This window comes from Oreochromis aureus, linkage group 13 (genome assembly GCF_013358895.1).
Source record: "Oreochromis aureus strain Israel breed Guangdong linkage group 13, ZZ_aureus, whole genome shotgun sequence".
In the NCBI taxonomy this organism is placed as follows: Eukaryota; Metazoa; Chordata; class Actinopteri; order Cichliformes; family Cichlidae; genus Oreochromis; species Oreochromis aureus.
The window spans coordinates 7,987,238-8,000,022 of record NC_052954.1 but is presented as its reverse complement, the minus strand read 5'-3'; the positions used below and the strand labels follow the sequence as shown (position 1 = coordinate 8,000,022).

Genomic DNA, 12,785 nt, shown 5'->3' with positions numbered 1-12,785 from the left:
CCTCAGCATTGCATTATGCTCACTACAGGCCCAATCAAATAAAAGTAATGTATGGCAGTAATGCTATGGATTTTCCATCAACCTATGGCTTGTCACTTAGCTCGATGACCCAGGAACGGGGACCTACAGAGGCCCCAAAGCTGGAAAGATTAGTGCACCTATCAACTCAAGATGGAAAAGGTCACACTCTCAAGGAGCTTACAACTAATGTCAGGCTGGAAAGTGGTGCACGCACACTGACGCGCCTGTGCCGTTTTCTATTTATCTTTCCACACTGTAAATTCTGGTCTAGGCGAGCAATCAGACAGAATCCGTGTAGTAATATCATTATCAGGCTCACCAGTGCTATCAGAGCCAAACAGCATTAACTGATGACCTTACTTTGCAAAAGAAAAAAAAGAAACCTTCGGACTAGCTTCTAATTAGATATAATTAGATAGTTATGCTGTTGACGTTTGAGAGTCGAGCAGTGACCGATGTGTTGACAAGCTGCGTGCTGAATCTATGACAAAAGATTTTATGCTGCGTAATGATAGTGGAGTGCAGAGGACTGCCTCCAGACAGTGACATCTGCTGAGGCAAGGGTGAGAAAAGCCTGTTTGGCCACATTGACACTACCAACAGAGCGCTGCCATATGGGACCATTTTTCAAACTCACAATGGTGTCAAGACGCTGATGTGTTTGATATGAAGGTGTGTCCTCATATCCTCTCTCTCTCGAACGCTCCATGACACCACCTGAACTCCGAGGACGCACCCGGTGTCTAAATTACATATTTGTTAAACTGGAGCGGGAGCCGAGGAGAGATGTGCTGTACCAACAAAGTCAGATCAAAGTCACGATCTCATACTTTACATGTATTCAGATGATGGTCTTAACGTGGTTTACACAGATGTGCTGATCAGGGGAATGAGCATGCATTGTAAGACTCAAAGACAAAACAAAAAACAAAGAACTAAAGTCTGCACTGGTAAAACCCAATTATATGAATGAATCTGTTGACAGGAGCAGAGGATTTAACTGGCAAGTAAGGGGTTTTTTTCTCACTGTAATTTTGAGTATTTTGATACATATCATGGCTGTCAATCAAAAACAATGGTCCTAGGTCATAACGTCATTTATCACCTTTTTTCTACTGTAAATTAAGTCCTCAATGTTAAGCTGTTAATATCTGTTTTATCTCATAAGATAAAGTTATCTCACTTCAGTTATTGTTTCGCTGTTTTGTCAAAAAACATAAAACCGAGTCAGTCTGACCTCAGACTGATATTAATTTATTATCAATCTGATATATATCAGCAATTAAATCCAGTCTCTTTCTGATAATACAGCATTTGATAAATTGTCAGAAATCACTTCTCTGTTGCAGTCTATATAACCAGCTAGAAGCCAGTTGAGTCTGTTCTCGAGTTGTGCTTGTTAAAAGACTCATTCAAAATGAGGAAACATGCAATTTGTCAGACAGCATTTGCAAACTGTCAACAATCTCTATGAGAGTGACCTCTTGTTCGTAGTATTTTCAGAGCGCTTTAATTTATTTTATAATATATTGAGAAGAAGAAGGCAGCTGGACTCATTTAGCCTAAAGGGGCGATCGTGGCTCAAGAATTGGGAGTTCGCCTTGTAATCGGAAGGTTGCCGGTTCGAGCCCCAGCTTGGACAGTCTCGGTTGTTGTGTTCTTGGGCAAGACACTTCACCCGTTGCCTACTGGTGGTGGTCAGAGGGCCCGGTGGCGCCAGTGTCCGGCAGCCTCGCCTCTGTCAGTGCGCCCCAGGGTGGCTGTGGCTACAATGTAGCTTGCCGTCACCAGTGTGTGAATGGGTGGATGACAGGTTGTGTAAAGCGCTTTGGGGTCCTTAGGGACTAGAAAGCGCTATACAAATACAGGCCATTTAAAGAAGTCTAGTTGCTTTCAAGATTACCATAAGCTGGATGACAGAAAATAGCCAACTCTCGTACTTCACAAGCCCCCACAATGATTATATGACTGTATGTATGACTACACGGGGAAACAAACTAAGGCCCCAGTCACGCAATAAGACCTAAAGACCGATCAGTGAGCCCATGATAAGGAAAACCAGACTGGTTGGTGAGTGGTGCTGGAGGTTGCTTGCTATTGCTAATAAAAACTGGTCGCAAAGAGGTTTTGCAAAAAAAAAAAAACCCATTTGCAATTGTATTGGTCACCAGCAGATTGATGGAGTCACCTAAAATTTCCAGGGAAGATGCCAACAAGTTCAAATACATGCTGAGCAGCAGTTGTGAAACTGAAGAATACGACATAAATCACAGACCGTTTGCCTACAAAGTAAATGTTTTATGTTTTTCCTTAGCAACCAGAAGTTGCCAGGAGGCCTCTGAGCCTGTGTGACTAAGATCCAAGTTAAGTGAAAAATGAGTTATGGGGGGAACGAAACAAAAGTTTATTGCTTCTGAAGTATTCCAAGAGTTTAGGCACCACTGGTCTAGCCACCCTGATAGCCATACAGAAGTTATTTTGCATGGCTGATGGTTGCTAACATATTTAACTGTATGGCAACAACTGCAGCCCTTGACACCAGAAGCACATTACTAAGCACTAACACTTGACATGAAAATGAGCCAATGTGTCAGAAATAACCATAATCCTGCCTTTAGAGGCAAAAAAGCACACATTACATTAGGTATCTATTCATATTTATGCCAAAGCACTTGGCAAACTTGTGTTAATATTGTGTTTTATAATGTGAAAAGGTCACAAGAAGTACTATGCACCAGATATCAACAGAGATAGAGGGACTTTTATGAGAACTAATCAGAAAAGCCTGAGTCCTATTTCATGGTTCCTTTTTGGAGGTGGGAAACAATCAGAAGGATCAAAGGAGCTTACAGGCTGTCAAACAGCTAGGATTGTTTGTCTTACTGTCCCATTCCAGCACAACCACTAACTGGGAAGAACCCAAAACGGGAAACAGTGGGTGTAATCTAGGTTATTAGGTTATTAAGTTATTTTTATTAGCAGATTAAATCAAAAGACCATTTCATCCAATGCATCTGAGATAGCCATGATATGGGGTAATTGGGTTTAAGAAACTTATTTTAATTGCACACATTGGTCTGTTTAATCAATTAACTATCTGATGTCCTTAAGCACTGTACAAGTCTGCAATTTACAGATCACAAGACTTGATGCTGGGATCTCGCACAATCACTGGCTTGTGACAGGCCAGAGAAGTTTCCAATGCAAATCAGCTGGGGGATTATTGAATTCAGTGCGGTGCAATGCAAAGCACTGTTTATACTACTGCACCAGCAATGGAGAGATCCCATTTTCACCAATCTATTGCAAACAAGTGGGACAGGCAAATGAACCTGCTTTGCCTACATGTAAATAAGTGAGATGTCCTGACACGGGATCAAACGTCTTAATAAAGGATTTGATTCAGTTGCATGAGAAGTCAAGAAAATCAGAAGCAAAGCCTCTGAAAAAACCAAGTCACAGCAGTTAGCAGTTCGGCCTTTTCCACTTCACTTAGATTTATAGCATCCAATAAAATGTAACCAGCAGCTTAGTCCAGGTGCCGAGAGTTCACGCTGCCTGTCCATAAAATAAAAAATAAAATTCAGTATCAGGAAGCTAGGATCCCATCAAATAAAGATTTTTTAAATCTAAAATAACAATTATCTTTTTATGTTTTCGGTTTTACTAAAATTTCCCTTCTTTAGTTCATATAAGTAAAAAGCAAATTAAAAAAATGTGAATGAGTAATAGGATAAACTTTGTATTATTTCAAGCTTTACATGAGTTAAAACTTTAGGTTCAGCAGTACATTCCTGTAAATCTCTTGAGTTCTTCTTTTATTCTACTTGTCTGACACAGAAGGTGTCTGAAGGCCACCGACTTTGTTTAACTAAACTTAACTGAACAAAGTTTTGCTCAAAATATGCTTGAGTATCAAACAGCACAACCATTATAAATAAGTCAAGAGCTAAGATTAAATAGAGAACATGAGAAACAAGTCACACAAGCATAGAGAGGAACAACTTTTAATTGCATTAGAGTACAGTACCTAAGGCAAACATACCTTTGAGCTTCAAGCAAGGTGTGCCGTTAAAATAATTTTTCTTCCTTGAGGAATTTCCTCATGCGATCATTTCGATCATATACAAAAAGACAGCAAGTAACAAGCTTGGTACCAACAGGCAATTGTGCACATGACCTAGAGCTTTAAGGGCCAGTTTTAACAGCTTTTACTGTGTAATTTGTCGTTTAAAAAAAAAAAAAGAAAAAAAAAAGACAAAATTTGTTCCTTACAATCTTGTTATTGAGTAATAGTCGAGGGATTGTGAAATGCCCTGAGCTGCTTTGAAGCAGCAATCCATGCAGCTTTTTGCAGGGTTTTTAGTTTTTTCCTGATGACAAAATGGTCCTGTGTGGTAGAAGTGAAGTTTAGTGGCTGTGAGACCAAAGTTCGGTATAAAACAAGCTTTGGATTCTTGCCAGGTGAATTCACAGCACGAGTCTTGCCTGTAAACAGCTTTAAACATACAATGTGCTTTTTCCGACTGCATCCGCTGACAATTCTCATTGAAAAAAGGGAGTAGTGGTTCAGAGTTTCTGGCCAAACGGCAACCAAATCAATGGAGAGCAATGTGTGCTCCAGAAGGATTGTGGCGAGCTGGCCCAGCGAGGCTGATTGTAGTTAACTCTAGCTGTTTCTGCTGGCTGTTCCCAGCCGTGCAAAGTTCAGAGTCTGGTGCTTCTTTCCATGACGTCAGCCAGCAACAGCACAGAGCTGGCATGAGGCTACAGGCCTGCCTGGTTCACACAGGGGCACATCTCTCTCTCTCTCTCTCCCTGCATGCTTTTCTTTCCGTCTCTCACTACACACAAGCGCGCGCACACACACGCGATGATATCGTCATCTAACACACATAAGCACGCTGCACAGTGCAAACAGAATTCCTCAACAGCCATAACCAGCACATGCTCTTTACACAAACAAAGACACACACACACACACACACACACACACACACACACACACACACACACACACTTTTTCCTCATGATATCCAAAATTGCTGGCAATCCAAGTTTTAAGAATTTGCGGAGGAAATGCCGCTAAGTTCATGTTCACCTGTATTTTCTGATTTCTCGAACTTGTTCTATTAAGAAGAAGCTGTTGTGCCATATTAATAATTTCGATTGATTAAGAGCAATCATACAAACTGACAAATCTGGAAATTGAACAGTTACATCTATAACTTCTGTTCCCTGAAGGAGAGAAACGAGGTACAACATATAAGTATATGATATCAAACTCCTGCATGTCCCGGCTGAAGAAAGCTCTATTTACGCCTCTAAAGTGGATGAGTTGTGATAACTTTCACACAGCCCTGCTTTCACATATACCCTCTGTCATCACAGTCATCCCTCAGTTTGATCACCGCTCTTCACTAAGCCAAGCTGTGCGACAGTGCAACCTCGTTTTGTACCTCGTTCCTCTCCTTCAGGGAACATAAGTTATAGATGTAACTGTTCGTTCCCTTTCAGTCAATTTGCTTGGTACAGCACATAAGTATGAGATATATATACACACCCCACAGAGATCCCACCAAACTGGAGTCGAACCAGTTAGTCCATGGTAGACACAGCAGAAAGGACAGCAGCCAAAGACAAGTCCCATGTGGAACTTAACAACAACTCTCAGCCAGCGAACTCCTTTAATGTATGGCACCAGGGGCACCTGGTGTCACCCCGTTAAAGCCAATATGACAAGCAGATATTGCTGCTAAATAAACTTTAATTATAGAAAACAAACTGCCCCTATCCAGCAGCTCCTGCAGGAATGTAAAAAAAATCCACAGTAAAGCACTGGAATGGGAGAGTGTGCCAGTCTCGGCACCATTGCTTGAATGCTTGCTATGTTTAAGCCTCTAGTGGATGAGGTCCTAGCACTCTAGACTGTTGCTACCACGCTTGGGGGCAGACCCTTAGCTATCAAATTTGATCTCGCAGCAGTTAAGCATGAAGGCGCCACAGATTGAGGTGCAGATGAATCACTTCTTCTCCCAGGAGAGAAGGTCCCTGCGGAGAGGAAGGTGCCAAGGCCTTGCTGCTAACAGACTGATTATCTCCGCATACTACGACTTTGTTGGCTACCAAGGGGCAACTAGAATCAGGGAAAGACGATGCTGACCCACTCTCTCTAGAACAAGAAATATCATTTCCACTGGGGGATATGCATAAAGGAGCACGTCTGGCCATTAGTGCGCTAGTGCATCCATGACTAGGGGTGCACTGTGGTCGATTATGGAGAACAGGGGGCAGTGAGTGGTCACCCTGGAGGCTAAACCATCTACTTTAGCCTTGCCAAACAGATCCCAAAACTGGGCCAGTATCAAAGGGTGAAACCTCCATTCTCTCACCAGATGAAACCCTGTGGAGAGACGGTCTGGCCCCAGGTTCAGATGGCCCGGAACATGGGTGGCTCTTAGAGACAGAAAACCAGCACTTCACCATAAGAGCAGAGAGTAAGACAGCTTTAAGAGGGGATGGGAGCATGTCCCTCCCTGACTGCATGTAAGAGCCCACTGTTAAATTGTCCATCCTGACTAGGACATGCTGGCCCCTCAGAACTGGAAAATTTTTGCTTTGCTTTGCTTTGGTGTTCATTGCAAAACACAAACAATGCATAGCAAGACTTGAAATTAGCACTTCGTGGGCAGGCTACTCACCAACTCCACAGTGGAGGCTAACACAAACTGGGGCAGATAGGCTAACTTCAAGCCAGCAGACAACGGAGCTAACTAGAAGCAGCTAACTAGCCCAACTTACCAGGGGAATTTTTAGCAAGGGGAAAAGCGTGCTAACTAAGGGATGCCTGGATGTCAGAAGGTGATGTGCAGACGGGCCATGCGCAAGTCATCGCAGCTCATCCGCCTTGAAGGTATGAATAGAGGTTTCTTCAGCCAGGAGATGTGGGGGCGTGATATCCCATACTTGTATGTTGTACCGAGTGAATCAACTAAAAGGGAATTCAGATATTCCAAATAATTTTCGGTTTCAGAGCCGGTTAAGCCATAAATTAATTGTCTGAAACTATTCAATTTGGTTTTGGTTTCATTGTTTTCATTGTCCTGTGTGTTATTTTTAGATGTCTGAAGGGTTGCTTCTATTTTGTTTATCAAAAACATGACACTATAGCAACAGGGCCTGGTATCCTGGTAGCCTGGCATATATTTATTTTAATATATTTTTTCTCCTGTTTGTTTAGTACAACACAGCACAGACATTCAAAGCCAAAGTCATGAGAAAAATATTTGTGTGAAACTCCTTGTAGAAATAAATGACAATGTGTCCCAGTGTTAACTGCTTTAGGTAAACTTGTGTCACAAGTCTGTATAATATATGCAGTCGTCTGAGAATGATTTGAGTTGGCTTGCAACTACAGGCAGTATCAAATCCTATTTTCTGTTGGAAATGCCATTCCTAAACTGTGGCCTGCCCCGGATGTACCCCTCATCTCTGATAGCCAGGATAGCTCTAGCGCCGGTCTGACTCATACCCCGATTGAACGAGCAGTTAAGAAAATGGATGTACTCCAAGTTTGGTTATTTATTACCACAACTATAGCCATAAAAGAGAGGCAGTAAGAAATAAAAACAACGTCAAATGATATGACTTTGACTATTGTCTACAGTACAGGGTTACAAAATCTTAGATGGGGGCTATAACTTTAATGGAATCACAATAGCTAAGGCCTTAGAACCCAATACACCAAACATTGCTTTAGTTTTGTTTTTGTGTTTTTTGTATTTTTATTTCTGCTATGGAAGTCATAAAGAAGGTCCTTCACATTATATTTCAGCTCTCAGTAGTTTCTGTTGATATCAGGTGACATAAAGAAGCCTTGATGAATCTTAGTGGTCTTATAAATATACCCATAAACTAGGGGTGCAACAATACATGTATCGGTATTGAACCGTTCAATACAGTGCTTTCGGTTCGGTACGCATATGTATCGAACAATACAAAATTTTTAAGTTATTTTATCAACTTTTCTTCTGACGATGCTGTCTGTGTTGAGAGCTCAGCGGATCTGCGTTCGACTACTCCGCCTAGGCTGCACTGTCGAGTGCAGATCCAATGAGCGCAGCGCAAGCTAGCGAGACAGAAGTTAAGCTCGTTGCAACATGGTAACTGCCTCAACACTACCCGAAATTGAACCTCCCCCACCCTCATTCAGATCTGGCGTTTGGAACTATTTTGGTTTTCATGTGAAGTATGACCCTGATGGTAAGCACGTCATGGACAAAAGTAAAACTGTATGTCGGATGTGCCACGCAATTCTCAATTACATTGGGGGGAACTAGTGCGTTAGCGCAGTTAGCTCGTTAACCTGTTGACGCCGTCCGGTCCTGCGCACGGGGTGATCTGCAGTAACTCGTTAATGGAGATTTGCCGCGTTATGGCGTTAACATCATTTTAACGAGATTAACGCTGACAGCACTAGTGGGAACACAATGAATATGACTGCACATTTATGCCGACATCATCCTAGTGCAAAGACAAGTGGAAGCAGACAAAAACAACAAGCACGCATGCTACAAACTTTACCCGAGTCATTTAGACAGCTGTTAGCACATGATTCTCCTTATGTGGACCTGATATGTTTAATATGCTGCTGAGAATATACCCCAGAAGAAGCGTATAGTATAGCTTTTATTTTGGAAAGAGCCATTTCTCTGTAATAAACTCTCTTTTCTAAAGATGAGTGATTTGTCGATCAGATAGATTTATTTTTTTTATTATTTTGTCGTTTCAGCAACATTAAATTTAAAAACTGTACTTTTGAGTTAAAATATATATTTATAATTTTAATAAATGACAAATTAAAATAGCATGAACATTTTTTTGTATTGAAAAAATATCAAACCGTGACACCAAAGTATCGAACCGAACCGAACCGTGAATTTTGTGTATCGTTGCACTCCTACCATAAACCTAATCAGGAATACTATTCTTTGCCTCTTGGTTACTACTCTTGCATCACATTCAGTCTGTTTGACGAGAATTTCCTTGTACACAAGGAAGTCCCCAACTGCTATCATTGCATGCTGATACACTGAAATAGGATCCATATTTATGGAGCACGACGCAAAGCATAGTTACAAATCCTCGTTATTATTTTCATGCCCCCATGTCTATGTAACAGTTTCTGCATATGCAACAAACTGTATTCCAGTTTGAAGGATAACAATAACGTGTGCGTGTGTGTGCGTGTGAATGTGTAGGTGTGTGTTCACTGGGTGAGTCTGGAATATTTATAGCAAGGAACCAGTGCTTCGTAGGAATAGTAAATAAGACGTGTGTGTTTTTCTTATGCATGTTTGAAGTGTCATTTATTGACTCAGTTTGAACTAACCACTTTTAGGGCTACTCCCATCCACACTGTTTCTCTTTCCACACACACACACACGCACACACAAAGTGGAAGGAAAATAAAACAAAAGAGAAGCTGATGAGTTGAGTGACATTTTATGCTTAAATATGCGAAAATGTAGGCAAAAGGAGCCAAGCAGCATGTTAAAGAGCTTAGTCAAAACATCCATCCATCATGCAGCATATCAAGTTTTCTTCATTTATTTATCAGCATGCAAAAAATATCTTAAAAAAATATCACATTAGGCCACTATCCACTGTAGGACCTTGCAGGGAACTCCAGTATATACTGCCTGCATATGTGTGTGTTCTTTGCACAGGAACCGAGGATGACATCTTTGGGGTAGAAGTCATCTCCTCTCAAAAATGCCAAACGTTATACACAATTTGCTATAAAAGTGGACACAAAGATCCAGCAGCTTCACTGTTTTGGTGTTGGAAGTTAATGGCACATATCTGTAACAAGAAGGAGCAACCTTCAGTGGCTGAAATATTAAGCCAAAGCAGAAGCACTGCGAGAGATTGAAAGCGAGTCAGTCCCCAAAGCCTGCTACATAAAACTAGCTCTTGTCTTTTATAACTTCTCACTTGTTTAAATTGTATCAAATTTATAATTTAGCTGAGTCTGTGTTGAGCTACAACATCAACTAGTTCAAACTGGATCTGTGGTGTCATTGTCTTTTGGAGCAAACACAATTATGTGACAAAGAAAACACCTACATTGCTATCTGGGTAACTTTACTACCAGGCCACCCAAGAACATTACAGTATTTAAACTGTATGCTACCATAGCGCAAAATAACAGGCATCCGCATCTCCAGACAATCGCAATTGAACATGGGTTAACTGAAATCAGTCAACCAGGTTGGCCAATGATTGGAACATGTTGCAATCAATCTGACTCAATCAGCGCAAAACGTCTCTTTGCAGCAGGTGACTTGACTCAATTGGATATATTTGGTTATGTTTCAATTTAAAAGCAAGGCTGCAGAGCCGTCCTGCAGCAACAGAATTTATGAATTTTCAAATGTAGGAGGTTCTGCCTTGTCTCTTTATTTCTATACACGTAGACTGCAACAGATTTAAAATTTTTGCTCGTTTATCACAGTTAATTGTCCCGTTAAAAACATTGCGTGTAACTGTTAACTTGACCCCATTCAATCTCAAACTGTTTTCATCTTACTGCCGTTTTATCACCATCTTGACACACAAAAGACGCTTTGAAGACAGAAACTGAGTGCAAGTGGTCACAGACCTGGTCCCCTGTCTTCGAAACAACTACTTCAGACATCACAAGATCACAAGTTGTTGCACAAATTGATCACAATTACGCAATGTGCAACTGTGTGTAGCATTACAAAGTTTATTAGCATGAACTATTAACTCCACCCTCATTTATATTCTAACTCCAAATAACCTCAACAGTGACCACTCTCAGTGTTAAAATCTAGGCATTAAAAATGCTAGTCTTCAAGCAAATGGGTGGGGTCACAGTGGTTATGTACCAAGTTCCTGTTAAGGCTTCTATTATGAATGTGGTGTAGACAAACAAGATAATGCAACGTCCTGGAATAGAGATCCTTCTTATCAGTGTAAAGAAGTGAAGCAGCCTGAGTTCGATTACTTACTTCAATAGCATTGTTCAATACATCTATATCCTCTTATAAGTGCTGACAGTGTTTTCTAAACATGTTTGGTGTCTAAACAAAAAGTAGTAAAAAAAAACTTGAAATCTTAAAACTCAAAGGCCTCAAAGAGCTCAAAGAGCACATATTCCAAAGTCATCATAACAGTGTACAGCTGTTCATTCATCCACGAGTAAACTCGCAGTGCAGGAATTTGGTTTCATGAAAAATTAATGTCTGTTTCACAGACTATGTTTGTGTTGTACATGTAATTGACCTCTACACAGGCAAGGCAGGATCCTTGGCCTCACCTGCTGGACACCTCACACACTGGTACTGCATCAGATTACAGATATTGATGGCTGTAGCACTCCCGTGGCCAGAGCACAAATCATTACAGGCCATTCAGCCTGAAAGCAGTGTTGAGTAACATTACAAGAATTGCTCAATTACGGCCATCCCTGCTGATAAATATGGAAATTGATCTATTTTAATTCTCTGTATCATCCTCTTCACTTTCTTCCTAGAAGTGATTCAGGGTGGGGTTTTTTGTTTTTTCGTTTTTGTTATTTGTCTTCTTTAGTTTCTGACTTTCATTTTGTCTCATCGTGTCTGTACATTAATCAAGCAATCACTTTGATTGCTTTATACCATCATTTTATTTTCTCAAGCATGAAATCTTCTCACTCCGAGTATAAGGATATATGATATATATTTTTCAATATTTCCAACGAGCCCATATTTGTGGTATCAGTCTTTAACCTTCAGGCTTCTTGTGATTTTTGTTTTTTATTTATGAGGGCAGGTGTGGTAGAAATGCTCACAATCATGTTACACATTGCACTACAAATGAGAGAACATCCTGTGTGATGTTTCCACACAGATTAATCATATACAACAGAAATTCAATAGCAAAGGTACCTTGTATCCCTCTCAAATTATGTTTGGTCCAACAGAAACTGAAATGTTTGTAACATGTCTCTTCAATCTGTCAGGAAATCACATTTCTCAGAACGATGAGCCAATCTTTCTATTGTATTTACTTTTGGCAACATTTAAGGAATCCGTTCCAACATTCAGCATGTAGAAAAACCCACTCTGGTGTCATTTTTTAGAGTCAGTTGGAAAACCCTACCTAACACCTTAGCTTTCTTCCGCTTGGAAATATGGATATTTTACAAGAACTCCATGCCAGATTTTAAAGAGGCACACACTAACTCACTAAGTTGAAAACTGCTCGTCTGAATCATAAGTCTGGAAAGTTTACTGCCCTGTATGAGCATATATTTAGCGCTTTAATAAAAAGAGATTGGAAAATGTATTTGAGCATTATTTTTACCCTTTTGATGTGTAAAATACACTGATTGTATGCAGAATTATGGTAACAGCGAAACTACATGTGTCCCTCTCTGCTCTCTTTCAGACAGCAGCTAAGAGGTCTAGCTGCCTCATTTCCCTTAACCCAGTGGAAAGAGTTGTGGTTAGTCAGGGGTTCCTATGTAGATGAAAAGGTAAGATATGAAACATGACTGAGCGCGAGCTTTTGCCTATTGAAAAAAAACAATACAATTAGAGAGTGAAAATAACCCTAGAGCTTACACTAACTTTAACCTATACAATTTTTTTTTAAAAAGGTTTAAAGGTTCATTGAAACTTTTGATAAAGATAAAATTCTATCATAAGTTAAAGCAGATTAAAGCTAGATTTCATTGACAGTAGCCATACGAAGCA

General features: G+C 40.5%; 1 protein-coding gene across 2 annotated transcripts in view; it reads right to left on the bottom strand.

Annotated features, from left to right (window-relative positions):
* LOC116318505 (inositol polyphosphate-5-phosphatase A) overlaps positions 1–12,785 on the bottom strand; it is a 147,267-nt gene that overhangs the window by 94,280 nt on the left and 40,202 nt on the right. The gene's annotated exons all lie outside the window — the stretch shown is intronic.